Raw genomic sequence first — 27161 nt, forward strand, 5'->3', positions numbered from 1 at the left:
ATATATTATATATATATATATAAAACATAACTCAGGCTTAAAGGATTGAGATGTTACTCCTGTCTTTGTCACTGATAAACTCTGTAGCCTTTCATGCATTTCTCACATCTCAACCCTTTCCTCACTCCTGGCCTCCGTTTCTTCTCCTGTAAAATGGAAGGCTTTTATCATATTATTTCTTGGGCTCCTTCTGATTCTGATATTTTGGAGGTTTATCTGCCTCTAGGTAATCATATTTTTGAGAGTTGGTTAATATAGGTTGTGTTACTGCTAGCCAATCCCCTCACTATTAACCATCACCCATTTGTCTCTTTCTACCTGAAAACCTCCCTTCACCCTAGAGTCCCAGAGTTTGCTAGATAATTTCAGCTGGTTTAGAGAGTGCTCAAGAAACATCAACTCAGCACTGTTGATAGCTTGGCAATTAACTCATCCTGCAGCTCACTCCCTGTGTTCAAGTGCTAAATTGCAGAGGGTGTTTATCATATGTCAGGCTGACAGACTCCTGCTGTCGGCTTTGATTTGCTAAATACCTGCAAAAGACTTGGTGTCTCAAACACCTGGTCTGCAGAACCCGCTGTACCATAAAGCTATAGGCAGCCTCTCAAGAGATCCTTGCATGCCTTTCTTCAGCTGCTCCCTATCCTCTCCTTTTAAAAGAGAAATAAAGAGAAATGTATAGCACCTTGAATGAACAAAGATACACCTTAGACTGGACTGAAACTGATTAAAAAAAAAAAAAAGGGAAACCTCCATTGGATGATGCTATCATGATAAGCCAATAAGCAATGCTGGAATTTTTTTTTTTTTTTTAAACTGAGTCTTGCTCTGTCCTCCAGGCTGGAGTGCAGTGGCACAATCTCGGCTCGCTGCAACCTCTGCCTCCCAGATTCAGGCAAATCTCCTGCCTCAGCCTCCCGAGCAGCTGGGATTACAGGTGCATGCCACCACATCCAGCTAATTTTTGTATTTTTACTAGAGACGGGGTTTCACCATGTTGGTTAGGCTGGTCTCGAACTCCTGACCTCGTGATCTGCCTGCCTTGGCCTCCCAAAGTATTGATTTACAGGCGTGAGTCACTGCACCCAACTGCAGTTCTGGAATTCTTTTTTTTTTTTCCCATTTATTTATTTTATTGCATTTTAGGTTTTGGGGTACATGTGAAGAACATGTGAAATTGTTGCATAGGTACACATGTGGCAGTGTGATTTGCTGCCTTCCTCCCCATCACCTACATCTGGCGTTTCTCCCCGTGCTATCTCTCCCCAGCTCCCCACCACCAACCGTCCCTCCTCTATTTCCCCCCAACTGACCCCAGTGTGTAGTGCTCCCCTCCCTGTGTCCATGTGTTCTCATTGTTCAACACCCGCCTATGAGTGAGAACATGTGGTGTTTGATCTTCTGCTCTTCTGTCAGTTTGCTGAGAATGATGGTTTCCAGGTTCATCCGTGTCCCTACAAAGGACCCAAACTCATCATTTTTGATGGCTGCATAATATTCCATGGTGTATATGTGCCACATTTTCCCTATCCAGTCCATTTGACCCAGCAATCCCATTACTGGGTATATATCCAAAGGATTACAAATCGTTCTACTATAAGGACACGTGCACACGAATGTTCATTGCAGCACTGTTTACAATAGCAACGACCTGGAATTCTTATTACTGTGTGTCAGGATCTACACCAGTATATCACCTGCAGAAACTTCTTTAATCTTTACAATGCCCACAGGGGTTTAAGTAACTTGTCCCTATTCACCCACAGGTGGTAAGGTCGTATGACAGAATCAGATTTTCCTTGTTCACATCTCAGCTCAGCCTAAGGCAAGTTTGTCCAACCCCCGCCCCTCAGGCCACATGTGGCCCAGGACACCGTTGAATGTGGATCAACACAAATTCGTAAACTTTCTTAAAACTTTCATAAACTTTCTTAAAACACAAATTTGTACACTTTCTTAAAACATTATGAGGTTTTTATGTGATTTTTTTTTTTAGCTCATCTGCTGTTGCTGTTATTAGTGTTAGTGCATTTTATGTAGCCCAAGACGATTCTTTTTTTTTTTCCAGGAAAGCCAAAAGACTGGACAATCCTGCTAAGGGTTTGCCATCTGGTTTCCCAATCTTCCCCTGCTGGCCTGTTCTCCACACCCCAGGCACTGCTACGCTTAGTAATGAGTTAGCAAGCAAAACACTTTATGCTGTGTTTTTCTTGTCAGTTATATAATCTCACTGCTCAATACAAGCCCAATTGTCCTTAGTTACGTTTTGAAGACCCAGTATTGTCAATAACTTCTCAACTCCTAGGTTAGACAAGAGAAAGAAGTTAGGTTTCATGTATGGCTAATCATACTATAATTTTGAGTCTAGTGTTGCCTCTATTCATATATAATGCTGCCTCTGATTGGGTGCCATCCCAGTCTTCTGATTTGGAAGTTGCAAGTCAATGGTCAGTTGGCTCAGTTGGACAGTATTGTATTTAACAACAACAAAAAAAAGTAGAGATGCTGAAAACCAGGTACTATTGCTAATATTTATCTTTTGGAGTCAAACATATCTGAATGAGAATTTTGTTTTTTGCATATGTAAACTATCCCATTTTGGGCAATTTACTTAACTTCTCTGAGCCTCAGTGTCCTCATCTATAAAATGAAGGTAATAGTACTTACTCAAAAGCTTATATGAGGATTAAAATGTAAACTTTAAAGAGATGAGGAACCATGATATTGTGAAAACCCATGTGCATTTCAGCCTAGCCTTTGGGGCATCAGGACGTTGTGTAAGTCATCCAGTGTCTGTTTTGAGTCCATATTCTTTGCCTGTAAGTGGGAATAATAATTCTGTGTTAGCATTGTGTTAAGAAGTAATTCAGATAATCTAAGTCAAATACCTAGAACAGTAGTTGGCACAGAATACTTGCTCAGCTAGTGTACTCTCCTCTGGTTAAATGCATTCATATTTAATTACTTATTTCTTATATTCACATATAAACTAGATGGCTCTGCCAAATCAGTAAGCAGGGGAATATTAATTGGGTTGATAAACATGAACATACTAGGAAATTTGGTAGATGTGATATCTTTGTGAACCAATTAGCTTTTTGGGTTTATTTTGTGGGATTTTTGTTTGTTTTGTTTTTTTTTTTTTTTTTTTTTTCTGAGACGGAGTCGTGCTCTGCTACCCAAGCTGGAGTGCAGTGGCCTGATCTTGGCTTACTACAACCTCCGCCTCCCAGGTTCAAGCAATTCACCTGCCTCAGCCTCCCAAGTTGCTGGAATTACAGGTGCGCACCACGATGCCCAGCTAATATTTGTATTTTTAGTAGAGACAGGATTTCACCATGTTAGCCAGGCTGGTCTCGAACTCCTGACCTCAGGTGATATGCCTGCCTCAGCCTCCCAAAGTGCTGGGATTGCAGGCATGAGCCACTGTGCCTGGCCCCAATTAGTTTCTTCCAACTTTTATAAGCACACGTTATGGACTCTAACAACAAAAGCACATAGGTCTGTCTTTGTCCATTTGTGCTGCTATAACAAACTACCACAGTCAAGGTGGTTTGTAAACAACATAAATGTATTTCTCCCAGCTCTGGAGCCTAAGAAGTATAAGATCAAAGTGTCTGCAGATTTGGTGTTTGGTGAGGTTTTGCCTCTTGGTTTGTAGATGGTGCCTTCTTGCTGTGAGCTCACATGACAGAAGGGGCAAGGGACTTTTCTAACATCTCTTTTATAGGGGCACTGTAATGGTTAATTTTAGGTGTCGACTTGACTAGATTAAGAAATACCTGTTGAACAGGTAAAGTATGACTTCTTAGTGTGTCTGTGACAGTGTTTCCAGAGGAGGTTGGCAGGTGAGTCTGTGGCCTGAGAGGGGAAAATCCATCCTCCGAATGGGCAGGCACTATGCAATCAGCTGGAGGTCCATATGGAATGAAAAAGGAGAGCAAAGGATTTCTTCTCTCTTTTTCTTACTGCTGAGACTCTCCTTGTCCTGCCTTTGACTATCAGTACTTCAAGCCAAGTAACCTGGGCACTCTAGGACTTATACCAGCAGGGCTCCTGCCTCCCAAAGTGTCAGACAATTGGCCTAGGACTGAGAATTACTCCATCAGCTTCCCTGGTCTGAGGCTTTAAAACTTGGACCAAGCCATGCCACCAGTTTCCCAGGGTTTCCAGCTTGGAGGTGGTTTGTCATGGGACGTCTCAGTCCCATATGTAAGCCAGTTTCCCTAATAAATAACTTCTCATCTATATCTAAGTATCCATATCTATATATACCTTGTTATCCTAAATAACAGAGAGGAAGATTCTCTAGAATAAAATGATAATTTCAGGGATGGGCATTGCAATGGAAATCCTTACACCATAGTAAACCTTGTGTGTATTCAGGGAGGAAAAAAAAGACAAGTATTTTTTAAAGGAGAAATGAATAGTATTACATAATTATTCTGTGATAATTATCCTTGGGTACAAGGATCAATAACGAGAATGGTGCCAATCTAAGATTGGGCAGGCAGTTGCTAGGAAGGTATCCTCACAAAATATTTTTTTAATAAAAGGTTGCAGCAGACTTTGTGCAAGGTTGCATTCTTTGCAGAGTTGCTTGTGATTCTCTTTGTTATGAGGCATTTGTGCATGAGAACTCTCCATAGCCTTTTCTGGGTCTGTCATTTGTTTTTTCAAAAATACGTGACTATATTTTCATTCTGATAACTTTCCCAATATATATCCTATTGGTTCTCCCTGAAGTACCCTGCCTAATACAAATTTTGGTACCAAGAGTGGTTCTAGAGGAACAGAATTTTAAGGATGAGTTTCCTTAATTGGTTTTGCAGTTTGGGGAATTAACTGTTTAATCAAATTAGACCTAAAATGTCTAAGGAGTCTGCCTGTAACAGTAGAAAGGGCCCTAATAAATAGTCCATGGCATGAACTGCTTATAGAAATATGAACAACATCTGCATTTGATAATCCAAATCAACCATTTATAAGAGGCAAAAAACTTGATGGCGCTGCGTATGGTACTTTAAAACATTTTTGGAAAGCAGACTATAATGACCATCAGTTAGTTGCTTCTAATGTTGCTGGACAAGGATCAGTTACCAGGATGGTGCCAATCTAAGATTGAACAGACAGTTGCTGAGCAGATATCCTCACAGGAGGATTTTTCTTTTTTATGTAAGGTTGCAGCAGACTTTATTTCATCCCGATGAAAGAAAGGGATGAGGTCGGGGATGCAAATTTTTACGTCCCACTCCAGTAGTAGCCTAAGAGCTTCTAAGTGTGCCCTGAGCCAGAATCTTCTGTTCTTTAGTCACAGGGCTGGAATTGTTAAATCAAACACATGCACTCATCATGTGATTGGCTGAATTACAATGAAAATTATACTCTTAGCCTCACAGGGTGTCTGCTAAGGGCATTGGCTGGGAAAGAATGGGATTCTCTAAATTGGGATGGGGAAGTACGAGCAAATGCTCATGAAGCTGGGGACATTGAGCTTCTGAATTCTGACGAGCCTTGTTTGCCAGCAGAAGTGGCCTCCCTACACCCACCCCAGTGTCAGAGGCATCACCACCCATAACATATAGGCCTTTCCATCTCTGTTTCAGGGATTCACTCTTCATTACCTGAGGAAACAATGATAGCCTCCCCTGAGACAGCTGCCAGGCAAGACACTGCCTATTCCCCTCAGGACTCACCTCCACCACCACTTTTTGCTTCTTGACCTCTAATTAGATACAAGTCCCAGCAGACCCCTAAAGGTGAGTAATGGTAGAAGGAATATAAAGTTGAGTCTGGCTGAATTTATTGGTATGTGTCCACTAAGCAGAGATTTTGCACTTAATGTTGCAGTTCAGGGAGTTAAGAAAGGTGATAACAGTTTGATTGTCTAAAAATGGGTCCAAAGATGTCCCACATAGCTGAGCATGGTGGCACATGCCTGTAGTCCCAGCTACTTGAGAGGCTGAGGTGGGAGGATCACTTGAGCCTGGGAGGGTGAGACTGCAGTAAGCCATAATTGCACCACTGCACTACAGCCTGGGTGACAAAGTGAGACACTGTTTCAAATAATGTTTTTTTTTAAAAAAAGAAGATGACCCACCATGAGCAAGCTGGAGATTCTAGATCTCCCTTGGTTTATAATAGAGGATGAGATTTCAAAGACTTAGGGAGATTGGAATGCTGGAGTGTATTTGTCACTTAAACCTACTCACCCACACTGGAAGAATCCAGAAGACACACCTTTCATGAACACATTGAGAAATAGATTGGTTGGGGGAGACCCAGCATCCCTGAAGAGCTCTGTGATTACTCTTATCTTTAGTCTGGACCTTACAGTGGGAACCTCAATCACTCAATTAAAAAGCTTAAATGTCATGGAAATAACTGTATTCTGAGATGGCAAGGGCCAAGTGTTGGCATTTAATCATCAAAGGCTGGGTAAGCACAGTTGCCATAATCAATAATAGAGACAAAGCAACAATTAGAGTAGACTGACTCATGGAGTTCTATGGTGTTGGCTAGTTAACCATGGTGTTCTAGAAGTGAGCTAGATAAGAAACCTCCTAAGAACTCATGTGATCTCTATAAGCAGAAAGTTTTCAAGTAGAAGTCTAATTTGAATTAGAAAAACAGAGAACCATGGCCCCTCAATCAGTTTCCAGTTTCCCAGTCTTAAGCCAGTTTACAGAAGCAGATCCCCTTTAATGAAAGGAAGGCTGGGTCCCCTCCAGGAAGAACCCTGGTACGTTACCAACAATTTATACTCTTAATCTTTTTGCCATGTTTCCCCAAAGAAACTTATAGCCTTTTACCAGAGTAACTATGCACTGAGGCAAGAGAAATAATCAGAACTCTTGGGAACTCATGGACACTGGCTCTGAACTGACATTGATTCCAAGAAACCCAAAATATTACTGTCACCCTCTAGTCAGAGTAGGGGATCATGTAGCCCAGATAATCGGTTGAGTTTTTGCTCAGGTCCAACTTTCAGTGAGTCCAGTGGATCCCTAAACCCTTTTTGTGGTCATTTCCCAGTTCCAGATGCATAATTGGATCAGACATTCTCAACAGCTGGCAGAATCCCCACAGTGGTTCCCTGACCCATGAAGTGAAGGCTGTGATGGTGAAAAAAGGCAAATGGAAGCCATGAGAGCTGCCTCTACCTAGGAACATAGTAAATCAACTAACTCATCCCCAGAGATATTTCAGAGATTAGTGCCACCATCAAGGACTTGAAAAATGTAGAGGTAGTGATTTTCACCATATCCCCATTCAACTCTCCTGTTTGGCCTGTGCAGAAGACAGATGGAGCCTCAATAATGACAGTGTATTATTGTAAGCTTAACCAAGTGATGACTCCAAGTGCAGCTGTTGTACCAGATATGATTTTATTGCTTAAGCAAATTCACACATCTCCTGGTACCAGTTGTTGTGGTACATTCCTTTTCCTTCATACCTGTCCTTAAGTTCCACCAAAAGCAGTTTGCTTTCAGCGGGCAAGGCCAGCAGTACACCTTTACTGTCTACTTCAGTAGTGTATCAAACTCCCCAGCTCTAATCCACAATTTATCTTACAGGGATCTTAATTGTCTTCTTCTTCCACAAGATATCACAGTAATCCATTACACTGGTAGTAATTGAAACTAGTAGAAACCACTCTGGACTTATTATTAAAATGTTTGCATGTCAGAGGGTGGGAAATAAATTCAGCTAAAATTTAGGAGCTTTCTACACCAGTGAAATTTCCAGGGGTCCAATGGTGTGGGACATGTGAATCAGATATCCTTTCTAAAGTAAAAGATATGTTTCTGCATCTGCCTTTTCTACAACCAAGAAAGAAGCACAATCCCTGGTGGGCCTATTTGGAATTTGGAGGCAACACATTCCTCATTTGGGCACGTTACACTGATCCATCTACTGAGTGACTTGAAAGGCAGCTAGTTTTGAGTGGACTCAGACCAGGAGAAGGCTCTGTAACTGTTCCAGGCTGCTCTGCCACTTGGACCACAGGATCCAACAGATCCAATGGCACTTAGGCTGACAGTGACAGATGGGAATACTGTTTGAAGGCTTTTGCATGCTCCTATAGGTAAATTGCAGGAAAGGCTCCTGTGAATTGGAGGCAAGGCCTGCCACCATCTGCAGTTAATTATTCTCCTTTTGAGATAGCTTTTGGCCTGCTACCGGACCTCAGCAGAAACTGAATGCTTGCCCATGGGCCATACAGTTACCATGCAATCTGAGCTGCCTATCTTTTTTGGGCGGGTAGGGGATACCGAGTCTCACATCTCACTCTGTCACCCAGGCTGCTGTGCAGTGGAGCAATCTCGGCTCACTACAACTTCCACCTCTGGGGCTCAAGTGATTCTCGTGCCTCAGCCTCCTGAGCAGCTGGGACTATTGGTGTACGCCACCACACCCAGCTAATTTTTTATGTTTTAGTAGAGATGGGGTTTCACCATGTTGCCCAGGGTAGTCTTGAACTGTGAGCCGCCTATTATTAAACTTAGTGTTGTCTGACCCACTTGGGTATGCGTTGCAACATTATGTCATCAAATGGAAGTGGTATATGTGTGATCAGCCATGAGCAGACCCTGAAGGCACAAATAAGCTACATGAATAAGTGGCATAAGTGTCCATGGTTTCTACTTCTGCCACCCTATCTTCTCTCTCCCAGCTTGCATGAGTTGATAGAGGCAGAGAAAACTAGGGCCTGGCTTACAGATGGTTCTTCATGATATTTCGTCACCACCCAAAAATGCACAGTTGCAGAACCATACCCCCTTTCTGGGACATCCCTGAAGGATGGTGGTGAGGGATAATCTTCTCAATGCATAGAGACTTTGAGCACTGTACCCAGTTGTGCTTGGAGGGAGAAATGGGCAGATGTGCAATTATGTGTTAATTCATAAGCTGTATTCAATGATTTGGTCAGGTGATCGGGGACTTGAAAGGCATATGACTGGAAAATTTCTGACAAAGAAATATGAGGAAGAAATGTCTGGTTAGAACTCTCTAAGTGGGAAAAAATATATGAAAATATCTATGTTCCATGTGAATGCTCACCAAAGGGTGACCTCATCAGAAGAGGACTTTAACAATCAAGTGGAAAGAATGACCCGTTATCTGGATATCAGTCAGCCTCTCTCCCCAGCCACCTTATCATTGTCCAATGTCCTCATGAACAAAGTGGCCATGGTGGCAAGAGTGAAGGTTCACCATGGGCTCAGCAATGTGAACCTCAACTCACCAAGGCTGACCTGGCTGTGGCCACTGCTGGGTGCTTAATCTACCAGCAGCAGAGACCAACACTGAGGCCCTGATATGGCACTATTCTCTAGGGTACTTAGTGGCAGGTTGATTATAATTAAACCACTTCCATCATGGAAGAGGCAGTGTTTTGTTTTGTTTTGTTTTGTTTTGATTGGAACATACAGTTACATGAATATAGATTTGCCTTGCATGCACAAAATGCTCTGACAAAACCACCATCCATGGAGTTACAGAATGCCCTATCTACCATCATGTTATTCCATGCAGCAGTGCTTTTAACCAAGGAACTCACTTCACAACCAAAGAAGTGCAGGAGCATTCTCATGCTCATGAAATTTGCTGATCTTACTGAATTCCCCATCATCCTGAATCAACTGGCTTGATATAATGGAATCACCTTTCAGTCACAGTTACAGAGCCAGTTAGGTGACAGTACTTTGTAGGGCTTGAACAAAGTCCTCCAGAAGGCTGTATATGCTCTGAATTAGTGTCTGTATATAGTATTGTTCCACTTGTAGCCAGAATTCATGGGTCCAGGAATCAAGGGGTGGAAATAGGAGTGTCACCAGTCACCATCACCCCTAGTGGCCCACCAGCAAAATTTTTGCTTCTTGTTCCTCTAACTTAATGGTCTGCTAGCCTGGAGGTCTTAGTTATGAGAGAGGAATGCTCCCATCAGGAAACACAACAATGATTACATTGAACTGGAAGTTAAGAATGCCATCCAGTCACTTTGGTCTCCTTGTGTCTCTGAGTTAGCAGGCTAAGACCGGTGTTACAGGGTGGGCCAGGGTGATTGATTCAGACCACCATGGGGAAATTGGACTACTACTCCACAGAGGAGGTAAGGAAAAGTATATCTCCTGGAATACAAGTGACCCCTTAGAGTGCCACTTAGTATTACCATGCCCTGTGATCAGGTCAATGGAAAATATAACAACCCAATCCCAGAAAGACTACGAATGTCCCAGACCCTTCAGGAATGAAAGTTTGAGCTACTCCAGCAGGCATAGTGATGACCAGCTGAGATGCTTGCTGAAAGCAGAGGGAATACAGTATGGGTAGAAGCAGCAGCTAGTTATTAATAGAAGCTATGACCACCTAACCAGTTATAGAAACAGGACAGTAATTGTCTTGAGAATTTCCTCCCTATTTTTTAAAGAATTTTTTTGTGGGGGTGCGTATATATATATATATATATGTATATATATATTAAGCCAATATCTTCATTTTCATTACCCTCTTGTTTATCGTGTAACATAAGATATATTGACTTTATGTCAGTATTATTAACTTTATACCACAGTATTTAATCTATGGGATATCATGATGATATAGTTTAGATGTCTGTCCCCTCCAAATCTCATGTTGAACTGTAATCCCCAATGTTGGAAGTGGGGCCTGGTGGGTGTTTGGATCATGGGGGTGGATCCCTCATTAAATGCTTGGTGCCATCCTCATGGTAATTAGTAGTGATGCATGGGTTCTTGCTGTATGAGTTCACATAAGACCTGGTTGTTTGAAAGATCCTAGAATCTCCTCTCTTGCTTCCACTCTCCCACATGACATGCCTGTTCCCCTTTGCCTTTCGCCATGACTGAAAGCTTCCTGAGGCCTCAGCAGAAGCTGAGCCAATTCTAGTGCCAAGTGCCATGCTTCCTGTACAGCCTGCAGAATGATGAGCCAATTAAACCTCTTTTCTTTATAAATTACCCAGCCTCAGGCATTCCTTTATAGAAACACAAAATGGTCTAATGCACAGAAGAGTAGACATCACCCAAGGACTTTATGTCTTCTTCTGGGGGAAGAAATAAGTGTATTTTCAGTTTTATGTAGAATTATATTATGGTAGGCAAAACTATCTCATTACGGTCTTTATTTGGAGATTACAAATGGTTTAAAGGAGAAACATACAGGTGCCAAGTTGACATGAAGTAAACTTATGATGGTTAATTTTAGGTGTTAGCTGGTCTGGATTAAGGGATACCTAGCAAACTAGTAAAGCATTATTTCTGGTCTGTGAGGATGCTTCCAGAGGAGACTGGTATGTGAGTCAGTGGACTGAGTGGAAAGATCCTCCCTTAACATGAGCAGACACCATCTACTTGGCTGGGGGACTGCACAGAACAGAAAATGAGAGAAACTATTTTCTCTCTCTTTCTCTTTGTGCTAGGACACCCTCCTCCTCCTATTCTTAGACATCAGAACTCCAGACTTGAGACTCCAGGATTTACCCTAGCAATTACTCCAAGTTCTTAGACCTTCAGTCTCAAACCTGAGAATTCACCCTAATTGAGGTGAATTTCATAGGTTCCCTGGTTCTGAGGCCTTCTGACTTGTACAAAGCCATGCTCCTGGAATCCTGAGGTCTTCAGCTTGCAGCCTGTTGTGGGACTTCTCAGTAATTTTGTGAGCCAAGTCCCCTAATAAATATCCTCCATATATCTCTATCTATCTATCTATCTATCTACCTACCTACCTACCTACCTACCTACCTACCTATCTACCTATCTACCTACCTACCTATCATCTATCTATCTATTATCTATCTATCCATCATCTATCTATCCATCCATCCTCTCTGGAGTACCCTAATACTATAACCCCTTTTTAAATGCTCTGTCAATTCCCAATTATTGGGGCTCTGCCTTCATGATCTAATGACCTCCCAAAGATTCTATCTCCCCATATCATCACAGTAGGTTTCAACATATGAATTTTAGAGGGACACAAGCATTCAGTTTATAGCTTGTTCGAAAGTGGAATAGTTGAAATATATCAGCCTACAGTCAAAGTGACAATTCAGGAATGCTGATGAGTTGATGTTATTACAGCATTCATAATCTAAGGAAGTGTGATTTCCTCTCAAATTGTTAAGCTACAGCAATAAACACACTGAGGCCAAGTGTGTAATGGGAAGACAGGACATCTGCTGGGGGCAAGGAGTATCTTGCTGCCTCTGCCCCTTCCAAGATTAGGGCTCTTACACTAGAATCTCAAGGTCCTACACTTGACAAAATACCTCCCAATGTTTCTCAGCTTTTCCTCACACAAAAATTATCCTTTTTTTTTTTAAGAAAGAGAGAAAAAAAAAAAAAAATTAAAAAAAAAGAAAAAGAAAAAGAAAAGAATAAAGGAAAGGAAGAAAGAGGAAGAGGGGGAGAGAACAGGGGTGTTGCTTTATTGCCCGGGCTAAAATGCAGTCTAAAAACGGGTATGCCTGTAATTATGTTTAATAATAGAGACAGGAAGAAAATAATTAACAAGCAGCCAACGAATATTTCATTTAAACCTGAAAATACGTGTGATGTAGTACTGATAAGAGTGTATGTTTTGTGTATTTAAAGTGGAGAGTTCTATGAATGTTAATTAAGTCTTTCCGGATCTGAGTTCAAGTCCTGAATATCGATGTTAACTTTCTGTCTCATTGATCTGTAAGTCTCCCACTATTATTGTGTGGGAGTCCAAGTCTCTATAAGTCTTATATATCTGGGTATTTTTGTATTGGGTGCATATATATTTGGGATCTTTAGCTCTTCTTGTTATATTGATCCTTTTATGTAATATCCTTCTTTGCTTCTTTTGATCTTTGTTGCTTTGAAGTCTATTTTATCAGCAAAAATTGCAACCCCTACTTTCTATTTATTTATTTATTTTTGCTCTCCATTTGGTTGGTAAATTTTTCTCTATCCCTTTGTTTTGAGTCTTTGCGTATCCTTGCATGTAAGATGGATCTGGATGTAGCATACCAATGGGTCTTGGCTTTTTTTGCCTGTCTGTGTCTTTGGATTGGGGGATATAGTTGATTTAAATTTAGAATTAATATCAATATATATGAGTTTGATGCTGTCATTTAATGTTGGCTGGCTGTTTTGCCAGTTAATTGATGCAATTTCTTGATTATGTTGATGTTCTTTATTTTTTGGCATTTTTTAGAAAGGCTGATACTGGCTGTTCCTTTCTATTTGTAGTGGTTCTTTCAGAAGCTCTTGTAAAGCAGGCCTGGTGGTGATGCAATCTCTGAGTGCTTGCTTGTTCACAAAAGATTTTATTTTTCCTTCGCTTATGAAGCTTAGTTTGGCTGGATGTAAAATTCTGGGTTGAAAGTTCTTTTCTTTAAGGATGTCGAATATTGGCCCCCACTCTCTTCTGTCTTGTAGGGTTTCTGCGGAGAGATCTGCTGTGAGTCTGATGGGCTTCCCTTTATGGGTAACCTGACTTTTCTCTCTGGCTGCCCTCAGTATTTTCTCTTTCATTTCAACCCTGGTGAATCTGGCGATTATGTGCCTTGAGGTTGGTCTTCTTGAGGAATATCTTTTTGGTGTTCTCTGTATTTCCTGGAGTTGAATATTGTCCTGCCTTGCTAGGTTGGGAAAGTTTTCCTGAATAATATCCTGAAGCATGTTTTCCAGTTTGGATTGATTCTCTTCGTCACATTCAGGTACAACTATCAAACGTAGATTAGGTCTTTTCACATAGTCCCATATTTCTTGGAGACTTTGCTCGTTCTTTTTTATCCTTTTTTCTCTAATCTTGTCTTTTTGTTTTATTTCATGAAGTTGGTCTTCGACCTCTAATATCTTTTCTTCTGCTTGATCAATTCGGCTGTTAAAACTTGTGCATAATTCGCGAAGTTCTCGTGTTGTATTTTTCAGCTCACTTAATTAATTAATTAATTAATTCACTTATATTCCTCTCTAAATTATGTGTTATTTTTAACATTTCTTCAAACCTTTTTTCAAAGTTCTTAGTTTCTTTGCATTGGATAATTCAGTCAAGTAACTTTACACTTAAGGATAATAAAAATTATCCTTAAGTGTAAAATTACTTGACTGAATTATTCAGTTGGGAATAAGGAATTATAGCTCTTGGGAAGTATCAAAACTGTTTCTATAAAGGTTTATATCAAAACTTGGTTGTAATGATCTTTGAGAGAAGGGGGCTAGAATTTGAAGATCACATATGCAGAATCCTTCTGTAGCCCTCTGTAAGAAACCTATCCTTAGGAGATACATGAGCAGCTATTTCTTCCAGGAGATGTCTGCATATACAAAAGAAGTAAAAGTTGGCAGATTCTTGCTCTCCAAAGCTAACTTCTAAGCCAAGAGAGGAATGTGGTAACCACAGAGCCCTAGTACTAAAATAGCCTAGCAGATCAGAAGCCAATACCTAAATTATGTAGGTGTGATATGGTTTGGATTTGGATTTGTGTTCCTGCCCAAATCTCATGTTGAATTGTAATCCCCAGTGTTGGAGGAGGGGTCTGGTGGGAGGGGATTAGACCATGGAGGCAGATTTCTCCCTTGCTGTTCTCATCATAGTGAGTGAGTTCTCACAAGATCTGGTTGTTTAAAAGTGTGTAGCACCTCCACTTATGCTCTCCTTCTCCTGCCCCAGCCATGTAAAATGGGCCTGCCTCTTCTTTGCCTTCCACCGTAATTTTAATTTTCCTGAGACCTCCCCACCCATGCCTCCTGTATGTACAGCCTGCTGAACTGTGAGCCAATTAAACCCCTCTCCTTTATAAGTTACCAGTCTCAGGTAGTTCCTTCTAGCAATGTAAGAACAAACCAATACAAGATGCAATCATGTATGTGCAATCTGAACCACTGAAACACTGTAGCTAAACAAAGGAATTTGTTGAAAAAGAGACAAAGTGATGAGCTGAAGAAAGTCCTGGGCTTGGAATCAAAAGACATTGTTTAAACTCCTAGCTGTGTGACCCAGAATGAGTGATCCATTCTCTCTCAACATCAACGTATTTTCTGTAAAGAAAGAAGAGAGATACTTAAGATGTTCACTTAAGTAGGGTTTTATGAGGATTATCCTCACAAAATCCCTAGACCGACTTCTGTCACCAAGGAAGTACAAATGATTGGCAGTTTTCTTTTTTTTTTATTCTTTTTTTTCCCCCATTTATTTATTTTATTGCATTTTAGGTTTTGGGGTACATGTGAAGAACATGCAAGATTGTTGCATAGGTACACACATGGCAGTGTGATTTGCTGCCCTCAGTTTTCTTCATTCTCAATTTCTTGTGAGGAAATGGGGACTCTTTCAAACCGTTGCAGATTTTAAAGCTTGTCCAGATTTTAAATCTCCATGTTTCAAAGAAGCACTGACTTAGGCATTTAGTGATAGAAAGGGCCCTTTGTTGAACATTGACTACACAGATGCATGAAGCCAAGTAATTGATATATATTCAGACATTAACATGTAATTTTATCATCTCTTCCATTTGAAAGATGAGAAAACTGAGGCTTTAGCTTGAAGCAACCCCATCAGTAACCTAGCTGGGAAGTAATAGAATCAGGATGGACTCCCAGCCTACCAGAATTCAGGGCCAATATATTCAACTGCTTTACTTTTTAGCCACAATAAATTCGTAGTTGAATGGCCCCATTTATTCTTATGCCCTATTTTTTTCTCTCCTGGCCTCTTTTAAGTATCTTTTTCTACAGTAAAGTCTTAACTCATTTGGAATTTGTGAGCACTCTGATGGCAGGCCTGCTGTTACACATTGTTCAGCAAACACTTTCTTGATATCTAGTGTAAATGAATGGTGCCGTACATGTGTTTGAACTACTTAAGGAAGGAAACTGTCCTCGAGTATGCTTAAGAATTTTAGAAGTACTGAATCACATACATGGGCTGATTAACAATTGTTCTTGTTTATTCATTAAATCAAGCTACCTCAAATGGGCAAAGCTGTTATCAAACCCATTTCCTACTATTTGTAATGCAGAGCTAGAAGTTGCCTTCAGGTTTATCTTTTCTATCTTTCTCATTTTACACCAATTGATGCTGGGACACAAGAGGTTAATGGTAGCTGTACAGTAGCAGCAGCAGCAGCAGCAGCAGCAGCACAAGAGGTAGCAACAGCCATAATCATAGTAGTCACAGTAGCAGCACTAAGTGCTTACTATGAACTAGATACACTGTGCTTTCTCTGCATTATTTCACTTATTCTTCACAAATATTTATGAGAAATTGACATTATTTTTATCTTATTTTTTAGATGAAGAAACAAGAATGTTAGGTAATTTGTTTAAGGTCAGTTACCCCCCAAAAATGGCACTAACATATCTGCACGATGTATACAAATGAAACATATAATATCAATACAGAATAAACAATTGAAATATAAAACGTCAACTGAATCTTAAAAGTATTGTCCCATTGGAACACCAAATACTAGCCCACATGAATTTGGTGAGTAAATATTTACTGAAATGTGCAAAACCATATAAGTATGGTTGATATACCTTATAAGGCTTAAAATGCAGAGGAAACTAAACTGTCTGTGTGTAATTAGAACAAGAATCAGTACACTGTGACCCATGAGCAACATCCAGTTCATTGTTTTTGTAAATAAAGTTTCATTGAAACCACAGTCATACCCATTCATTTATTTATTGTCAGTGGCTGCTTTCATTTATGGTACATGTGCATAGGACATGTTACAACGGAGACCTTGTAACCTGCAAAACAAAAATATTTACTATCTGGCTTGTCACAAAAAAAAAAAAAAAAAAAAAAAAAAAAAAAAAAAAAGACAAACTGTTGTTGACCCAGGCTAGACTAACACCACCAGTTCTAATGACATACCTTCATTCTTCCCAGCTCTACTGATCTGCAGAGACAACTGCTATTTCAAATTTTGGGTTTACTTTTACCTTGCTTATTTAAAAAGAAAAGTTTCAGCCCCTATAATTTCATTTACAATACTTTATATGGTTTTGCTTGCTTTGTTATTGAAGTACGCACATAAAATGAACAAATCATGAATATGTCACATGCTGAATTTTTACGAAATGAAAATAGTACTAGTAGTAGCGGTGGTGGTGGTAGCAAAAGTGTTACCCCATGCAGCCACTACCTGGACCCATGTACAGTTCAGAATCTGGACCCCAGAATTCCCCCATATTCCTCCCAGTCACTAGCTGCTCCCCAAAGTAACATATTCTGACATCTATTACCGTATGTTATTTTTGCCTCTTTTTTGATCTGCTTAAAGATTAAAGCATTGTATATATTCAAATTTCCATATCATACTAATTTTTTATGACTTAAAATTTTAAAAGATACATTGAAAAGCTCCACTACAATGGTAGATCGATGAATGTGTGTATATATATTTCTATCATATACACACCCCATGATACACATATATATACACACATATATGTGTGTGTGTGTGTGTGTGTATATATATATATGTATATATATATGTGTATATATATATGTATATATATATATGTGTATATATATATAATTTTATGAGATATATACAGTTTTATAATTATTATGTCTTTTTGGTAAATTGAACCTACCATCATATAATAATTTTTTATATTACTAATCATGCTCTTTATCATAAAATAAAATTGTCTTATAACTCAGTTTTCTTTTGTTTAGTTATGGCCTGATATGCCTGCATTTTTCTTTCTATCTGCCCATGGTCTTATGTTTTAAATGTGTGTTCTGTACACGTGATAGAGTTTAATATAAAAAAATTCTTATCTGATGCTGTCTTAAAATTGGCAAGCATAATCCATTTTAATTGTGATTACTAACATATTTGAACTGATTTCTACCCTCTTATTTTGTGCTTTCTATTTTTTAGATTTTTTCATTCTTTTTATTTTGTCTCCTTTACTGTTTTTCTTTTTTTGATTGATTGAGAGATTTGTTTTCCAACTTCATTTTTCCCTTTTAGTCTTTTGATAGTTATGTACTCTATTTCTGTCCTTTTACCCTTAACATCTTACTTATCCTTGGATTTAAAATAAATCAATAGGAAAAAACTCTCAGCTAGAAAACTTCACCCTGTTTTAAATGTTTTTCTTTCTTTAGTATGTAATGTAATATTTTAGAATCACTTCCAAAGGGAATCTCTACCTTGGTCACTTTCAGGGACCTGTAATAACCAAGATACAGACTTTTATATTCCTTTTGTTGTTGTTGTTGTTTTCCAAACTCTCAACCATCCTTACAGTTGGAACTTTAAAAGCATTCAAAGGATTGCTTTGGAAATGTGAAAAAAAAAAATTGGCTTTTTGTAGCCAGACTGTGAGATTTCACAGAATATGGATAAGGCTCAGACAAGACTGCATTATGACCATGTTTGGAGCATGGCAGAGGCAAGACCACACTCTGCAGCCACCAGTGACTACACTCTGCCTCCTCTGACTGACATCAGTGATTTGTTGCTTCTTTACCCATGGTAATTCTAGGCCCTTGTGATTTTTCTGCCTTCTAGATAAAATGCATTAAGATACTCAGTCACTAAACTACTCCTGTTTCTTGAAGAGCCTATAATCCAGAAAGAGCCCCCAATCCAGAAAGAGCCCCTGCTTCCTTAATCCCATCTGTAAATTAACCGTTCAAATAGAAATCCTATGAGATTTCTATTTGAACTAGCCTTCTATCCTTTTACTAAGGTGTTCCCATGCTTGCTCTAAAAGGTGTTCTCCCCTGCTGCAGAAAGTTAACAAATAACTTCTTTTGCCTGGTGTTTCTAGTGACTTTTGACCAAGGTGCTTCAATCACCTTGACCTTTTTTTTTTTGAAATTTGTAAAATTGTTATTTGTGAAAAACATAAAAAAGAATAAGCCCTAGCTTTCTTGATGCTCTATACTCTTTCTCCTCAGAGGAAACTACTGTTAGAACTTTCTCTTCTATATTTTTTCATACAAGCATTATATATATATTTATACATATATACAAACACACACAGAGCTTGATTTTTAATTACAAAATGTAAAACATTCAGAAATATGCACAAAACAAAATGTACAGCTCAATGGTTTACTATCAAGCAAACATTCATGTAATCACCACCCAGGTCAAGAATTCTGCCAGCTCCCTAAATGATCTTTATTTTTTAAAAGAATGAATATATAAGGTACATAAGTAATAATGAGATTATGATGGTATTTTTTTAAATTCTAATTTAACAAGGCTTCTAGAATAACCTATGTAAAAAGTCAAGTTGTTTTAATACAACATGCTTTGGGTAATAGGGTTTAAAAAAGCATGCACGCAATAGATATAGTCTCAGTTTTGAATATAGTAATTTGTGACTTACTAATGAAAGAGGCAACATGGCAGCATAGAAAAAAACATTAGCAGAAGAGCAACACTGGCTGGGTGTGGTGGCTCATGCCTGTAATCCCAGCACTTTGGGAGGCTGAGGCGGTTGGATCACCTGAAATCAGGAGTTTGAGATCAGCCTGGCCAACATGGCGAAACCCTGTCTCTACCAAAAATACAAAAATTAGCCAGGTGTGGTGGCGGGCACTTGTAATCCCAGCTACTCAGGAGCCTGGGACAGGAGAATTGCTTGAACCAAGAAGGCGGAGGTTGCAGTGAGCTGAGATCACATCACCGCACTCCAGCCTAGGCTATAAGAGTGAAACTCCATCTCAAAATAATACTAATAATAAATAAAAATAAAATAAATAAAAGTAAAAAAGAAGAACAACATTGTAGGGTAGACTTGATCATAAGTACCTTTTTTGTGACTTGTCCTCCTTAAATCTTATTGTGTCCATTTGTAAAATGGATATATTAATCATCTCCCTGCTGATATCACAGTTTGGCTGATAAAATAACATAGGCACATCACTTACAGTTCATGTACAGAGATTTATCCATGTATATCTATAAATGTAACATATGTGTGACAGTGGTAGTTCTCAAACTTTGCTTCACATAAAAATTACTTGGGGAATTAAAAAAAAAAAAAGGCAATGCCCATGCTAACTTAATCAGAATTCTGACAGTGAAATCTAATATTGATATTTTTTGAACACCTCAGATGATTCCAGAGTGCAGTCCAATTTGAGAACCGGTGGATTAGAGTAGTGCTTTTCAAACCTCAGTGCTCACACACATCAGTTTCAATTTTGCTAAAGTGTAGACTCTTATCCAATAGGCCTTGAGTGGGGCCTGGCATTCTATGTTTCTAACAAGCTGCCAGATGATGCTGATGCTGCCCATCCATGGACCATTATGGGTTAGGGAATACAGACTAAAAACAATGTCTTTAATAGACCAAAAGAGAAATAAAAAGTGTCAACACTTTCATAGCTCACTCAAGTTGATAGCAAAGCTGACATAAATTCTTAGTATCAGAGATAGTCACTACCAAAGAACCTGGCAAGGAAATAAAAACACATTAGTTGTGTACAAAAGAATGTTTGTGCTTATAATTTCTTCCACCTACCTCCTCATTTTCCCATTGGACTAGGAGGAAAACAAGCTGTAAAAGTTAATCATACAATTCAAAAGAAAACAGAAAAAGGCAAAAGAACAAAAAATTTAATGAACTTGGTTAAAAGGAATTAAGAAGTGTTTAGAAATTATTTTCAATTTATTTGGCAAAATAGAAAAAATATTAATATGTACATTTCATTGTTGCTACTTTTACTGTATGCTTATAAATAATGTGATATTTAAAAAATAAGACATGAGCCAATATATGTTAATGTACTGTGAAATGTTCTGAGTTTACTACAAATAGATGCTTCATTAGGAGAATCATAAAAAGAAACTGGAAAGGCTCTGAGCATTAAAGAATCTTCCACATCCAGTGAGGCTATGTAATGAATATTTTAGGCAGTTCCACAGCTCTAACCAATACTGCCCAGAGACCAATTAATTGGCTTGAATCACAGGCCCAATTATAATCTCCCAAGAGAGATATTTTGCAAATAAAGTTTCAATATTGTGTGTCTACTATACACTAGTGTTAAAAGATACAAGCTAAATAAGGTGTGACCCTTGCTCTTCAGTAACTCATACATTTGGTAAGAACATTGTAATATCACTGCTAAAAATTAGACCCTTTCTGTTCTCCTCTGAGCTAGGAGTTTGGTCTTGGGCTTGCCATGTTTTTCTTTCTACCTCCCAGAGTTTTGCCAACAGCAGGAGACCCTCTTTGATTCCTGCTAATGTAATACACTTTGAGGATAAAGGGAGTAAGAAGATTAGAGTAGAAAATTCTTCAATTGTCTTGATCTGCCCAGTTTATGACCTGTTTCAGACACCATAAGCCAATTATTGATGAGATAATGAGACCAATTGTGAAATAGATGGAGGAGGCATATAGGGCTTCTAATATCAGCTCCTTTCATTCCACCCCCACCTCACATGTATAAACTGATTGGCTTTGTTCCAAGGTTAAAATAGGTTTAACCAGTTTAACCCATTCTTTGGTGAACTGAACTTCCCTACTGTGTCAGCTCACTTTTTGTTGCTATAACAGACTACCACAAAATGAGTGATTTATTAGCAACAGAAGTTTATTTGGCTCACAGTTCTGGAGGCTGAGAAGTCCGAAAACATGGTGCCAGCATCTAGCAAAGGTTGTCTCATGGCAGAAGATGGAAGGTGGAAGTGAGCATGTGAGACACAGAGCACATGGGAGACAAACTCACCCTTTTATCAGGCACCAGCTTCTATAATAACTAACTCACTCCTGAGATAACTAACCCACTCCCATAATAGCAGCACTCATCATTCATGAAGATACAGCCCTCATAGTCTAATCACTAAAGTTTGACCTCTTAATATCATCATAATGGCAATTAAATTTCAATATGATTTTTGGAGGGGACATTCAAACCAAAACATTGTTATGGTTAATATTAGGTGTCAACTTCACTGGATTGAAAGATGCCCACATAGCTTGTATTGTTTCTGGGAATGTCTGTGAGTGTGTTGCCAGAGGAGACTGACAGCTGACTAGCTCATGAAGAAGACGCACCCTCAGTGTGGGTGGGCACCATCCAACTGGCTCCCAGGGCGACTAGAACAAAGCAGGAGGAAGAAGGTGGGATAAGCTTGTTTGCTGGGTCTTCTGGTTTTCATATTTCTTCCATAGTGGATGCTTCCTTCTGTTCCTCCTGCTCTTGGACATCAGACTCCAGGTTCTTCGGCCCTTGGACTCTTGGACATACACCAGTGGTTTGCTGTAGGCTCTTGAGCCTTTGGCCACAGACTGAAGGCTGCACTGTTGGCTTCCCTACTTTTGAGGCTTTTGGACTCAGACTGAGCCACTAATGGCATCTTTCTCCCTCAGCTTGCAGACAGCGTGTCATGGGACTTCACCCTGTGATTGTATGAGCCAGTTCTCCTTAATAAACTCCTTTTCATATATACATATGTCCTATTAATTCTGTCACCCTAGAGAACTCAGACTAATACCAACAACCACCTACTCAAGGTGGAGCAGCCAGATGCCTGCGAGCCTCACACATGGGAACATTGCCATCTCCCACATGCTTACTACGGGAAAAGCAGAGCAGAGGGAAAACAAGCACAAGAAGTGGGCAGTGGCCCAGAATGAGCAGTGCTATCTGAACTGCCAGTCACAGACTACCCCTGGCCCTCTGCCTGGAAATCACCCACCTATCAAACAAGTCATTCTTCACCCTGAGGACATCCTGCAAGTGATCCTCAAATCACCAGTGCCCTTGGGAAAAGAGGAGAGTTCTCTACACCTCTGGAAATTAGAGGAATAACTTTCTTTTTCAACAAAGCAAAGGCCTAGTGAATATCATTCCATTCTCTTTTACATATAGAAAGCACATTAATCCCTTTTTGCCACACTGAACTTGCCCTCCTGAACAGAACTGTCACCAGAGAACTTTGAGGAACCACCTGTAGTAGAGTCAATTCTGAAATGACTGAAAATAAATAACGAGTATTACATTTAACTCTACATGGATCTTGAGAAAACAATTCACATCGATGGAAAATAGCACAGAATGGGCAGTAAATGTATATCTTTGCTTGGACAGTATTTAAGTCAGTTATTTACAAACATTTTTTGCAGCATACACTTTTTCTACATAAAGGCTTAGGTGTGATACAGTGTAAAAATATAATGCCAAAATTGACTTTAAAAAGAACTGCTTTTCTCATCATCACTGGTCATTAGAGAAGTGCAAATCAAAACTACAATGAGATACCATCTCACACCAGTCAGAATGACGATTATTTAAAAAGTCAGGAAACAACAGATGCTGGTGAGGATGTGGAGAAATAGGAACGCTTTTACATAGTTGGTGAGAGTGTAAATTAGTTCGACTATTATAGAAGACAGTATGGCAATTCCTCAAGGATCTAGAACCAGAAATACCATTTGACCTGGCAATCCAATTACTGGGTATATACGCAAAGGATTATAAATCATTCTACTATAAAGACATATGCACATGTATGTTTAATTGCAGCACTATTCACAATAGCAAATACTTGGAACCAACCAAAATGCCCATCAACGATAGACTGGATAAAGAAAATATATGGCACATATACACCATGGAATACCATGCAGCCATAAAAAAGAATAAATACATGACTTTTGCAGGGACATAGATGAAGCTGGAAGCCATCATTCTCAGCAAACTAACACAGGAACAGGAAGCCAAACACCACATGTTCTCACTCATAAGTGGGAGTTGAGCAATGAGAATACATGGATACAGGGAGGGGAGCATCACACATGGGGGCCTGTCAAAGGTTGGGTGCTGGGAAGAGAGAGCATTAGGACAAATACCGAATGCAAGTGGGGCTTAAAACCTAGATAATGGGTTGATAGGTGTAGCAAACCACTATGGCACATGTATACCATATCCCTATGTAACAAACCTGCATGTTCTGCATGTGTATCCCAGACCTTAAGTTAAAAAAAAAACAAAAAACTGCTTTTGTTGAAGCTGAGGTAGGGATCCACTAACACCTGTTGCCTGGGTATGCCTCTGGCCCCAGAGAAGGAGTGACTTACTGGCAAAAGTCGGGGAAACCAGTCTTCCAGTCCAGGGCCTTTTCCACCTCATTTCCTCATCTACTGAAATACTGGAGGAGTACTCTCTTTGACTATAGGATTCCAGTCTTGTCTTTATCAACACAGAGAGAGCTTACCAAGGTATAACATGGACATCTGAAAGTTCCATAGTCTTTGTGGCACTCCCTAAAAAACAATAAAATCTAAACTCCTGAGCTCCTGTCTTGGCTTTATCTTTAACTAGCAAGTTGTGAAACTCTTATCTCAGTTTTCCCACATATAAAATGAGAATAGGAGGAAAATAATATCCTTATCATCATATAAAGTCAGCAGGTAATTTTTGAAAGTGCTTAATAAATGATTATGCTGGTGGTGATAACTATGTTTTTATTAAACAGAAAAAAATAAGTCTAAAGCATTGGCTCTTAATCATCTCTGTTGTTATGGATTGAATTGTGGCCCCCAAAATGATATGTTGAAGTCCTAATCCTCCGTACTGGTGAATGTGATCTCATTTGGAAATATGGTCTTTATAGATGTAATAAAGTCCAAATGAGGTCATACTAGATATGGGCCCTAATCCAGAAACTGGTGTCCTTGGAAGAGGAATATTTGTACACAGACACACAGGGAGAACAGCACAGGAAAAAGATTGGGAGCTCAGAAGGTGGAAAGAAGCAAGAAAGAATCCTTCCCTAGAGTCTTCAGAGAGAGCATGACACTGGTGACACCTTGATTTTCAACCTCTAGCCTCTGAAACTGGACAGAGTAAGTTTCTGTTGTTTTAAGCCTCCCTCATTGTTGTAATTTGTTGTGGATTCCTTGGAAACCAGTAAGTACAGCTGGATATCAAAATCACCTAGGAAACATTTTGAAAGACTGCATGTTTGGGTCTCATATGAGGAATTTTTGTGTGTGAGATTGAACGGAGACTAGAAAATCAATATTTCTCCTCAAAGCTCTTTAGATAATTCTGTTGTATAACCAGAATTGAAAATTGTTGGCATGTAATACCATTGACATTTATATAAAGGTGCATATATCCTTATATATGGGTATAAATGTTTGAAATTGACAGTGAACTGTTTCAGAATGAGTGAAGCATCTTATTATCTTTCCTCATACTTAGTGGCTATGGTTTAGCATGCCATGACAGATAGGGCATATTAAAAGTAACACCTATTGAGCTAAAAACTGATTCTCCCTTAAGTGATTTACATGGGCTATCTCATTTAATCTTAATGCCAACACTCTGAGATAGATTCTGTTTATTCTGTTATTAGTACTCATTTTAGAACACCATGCTTCAGAGAGAAAAAGTAATTTTCCCAAGATCACATAGCCAATAAATGGGCAGAGCAGGAATTCAAACTCAGGCATTCTAACTCAAGAAGAAGCTCTCTTTGGAACAGCAAACGTTTCCTAAAATGTAGGATGTGCATGTTAGGTGCACACATTATTACTTTTGATCAATAAACTTGTGGTATGAAATAACATAGTGACATGGGTATTCTTATGCTGGGTGCACACGTGATTAGGTTTGATCAGTGAACTTGTAGTATGAAATAGTATAGTGACACTGGTATTCTTGCTTGTATTCTCTTCAGTTCCTTCTGATCACCTGAATGAGAGAGTCTCAGAGTTTGGTGATAGTAGGTCTTTAGCTCCTTTATAATATTTGTTAATGTTATCTAATAAGGAAATATATCTCAGCTTCCCAGCCTTCAACAGGCAATAAAGTCCAGCAATAAATAGTATTAATTTGTTTTCACCGTGCTTATTTTTACAGTTTCCCTTTATTTATGGCAGATAACATTGATCTTTCATCTGTAGTACTGACCGTTACTTTTTAAATAAACCCATATATGTTTTAAATAGAGGAGTTTGTTTAAAGAAAAATATAAAGTAAATGTGAGTATTTATAATAGATCAAAATGGTCACCAATCTGAAAGTCTCATGAGGAGAATGTTTAACCAAGGGAAGGAAAGGAAAGACGCTGACTGTGCTTGGTTACTAATTTCCTGTGATTTTCAAAGAACTCCTGGAAGACACTGAGTAATGGAGGCCACTCAAGGGATCAATACTCCACTAATAAGCATGTGAGACACTCTAGGAAGGTCATACACTCCACAGTCTAGAGGCAGAGTCATTTGAGGATGGGGAAACAAGGAGGGCAGGCCCTTATATGAAGTGTAGCTGAGTACTTTTTTGAGACTTTCTTCATTCCCTCTTCCTACACATAGATAGCTGTGGCTGCTGGAAGCCCAATTTATATCATCATATGACCCTTTCTCCTTGTCTAATGCTTATTAAGCAGGGGTTGAAAACTGTCACAAGCTGAGCCCAATACAAAATACCTCTCACTGAAATTTAGCACTGAAACAAGAGATACTATTCACTTTTTATCATCTCTTGAACTAGAAGGATAAATAAACCAGAGAGCTGTGCTATGACTAATTTTTGCTATAAGCACAGAAAAATAGAAGAAGTCAGTCCTCAGAGAGAAAAAAATAACACAGGCCCATAACAAAGAAAGAAGAAGGAAGACTCTAAAGGCTCATAAATCCAAGCAGGATAATCTCTGGTTAACAGTCATTGATCCTAGGAAGTTCTTTTTTTTTTTTTTTTTTTAGAAGGGGTTTTTCTAATGTTACCCAGGCTGGGGTGCAATGCCGGGTCTCGGCTCACCGCAACCTCCGCCTCCTGGGTTCAGGCAATTCTTCTGCCTCAGCCTCCTGAGTAGCTGGGATTACAGGCACGCACCACCATGCCCAGCTAATTTTTTGTATTTTTAGTAGAGACGGGGTTTCACCATGTTGACCAGGATGGTCTCGATCTCTTGACCTCGTGATCCACCCGCCTCGGCCTCCCAAAGTGCTGGGATTACAGGCTTGAGCCACCGCGCCCGGCCTAGGAAGTTCTGATTACCAGTTTGCTGTGTAGCACATTAACTTAAAAATTTGTGCCTTAAACAACAAACATTTTATTATATCTCATGATTTTATGGGTTAGGAATTAGGGCAGAGCTTGGTTGGGTGGTTCTCTTGTTTTCTGTATCACTGGCTGAGGTTACTCAGTGGTACTTAGCT

General features: G+C 39.4%; 1 long non-coding RNA gene across 1 annotated transcript in view; it reads right to left on the bottom strand.

Moving 5' to 3' along the window:
* LOC116533125 overlaps window positions 1-4809 on the bottom strand; it is a 17789-nt gene extending 12980 nt beyond the window's left edge. Inside the window, exon 1 of the long non-coding RNA XR_004261094.1 lies at window positions 4750-4809. This is a non-coding gene — a long non-coding RNA (uncharacterized LOC116533125). The remainder of the gene's footprint in view (window positions 1-4749) is intronic.
* Window positions 4810-27161: the final 22352 nt, after the last annotated feature.

The sequence above is a fragment of the Sapajus apella genome, unplaced genomic scaffold, assembly GCF_009761245.1.
Source record: "Sapajus apella isolate SASKATOON/1434 unplaced genomic scaffold, GSC_monkey_1.0 scaffold79, whole genome shotgun sequence".
Classification (NCBI taxonomy): Eukaryota; Metazoa; Chordata; class Mammalia; order Primates; family Cebidae; genus Sapajus; species Sapajus apella.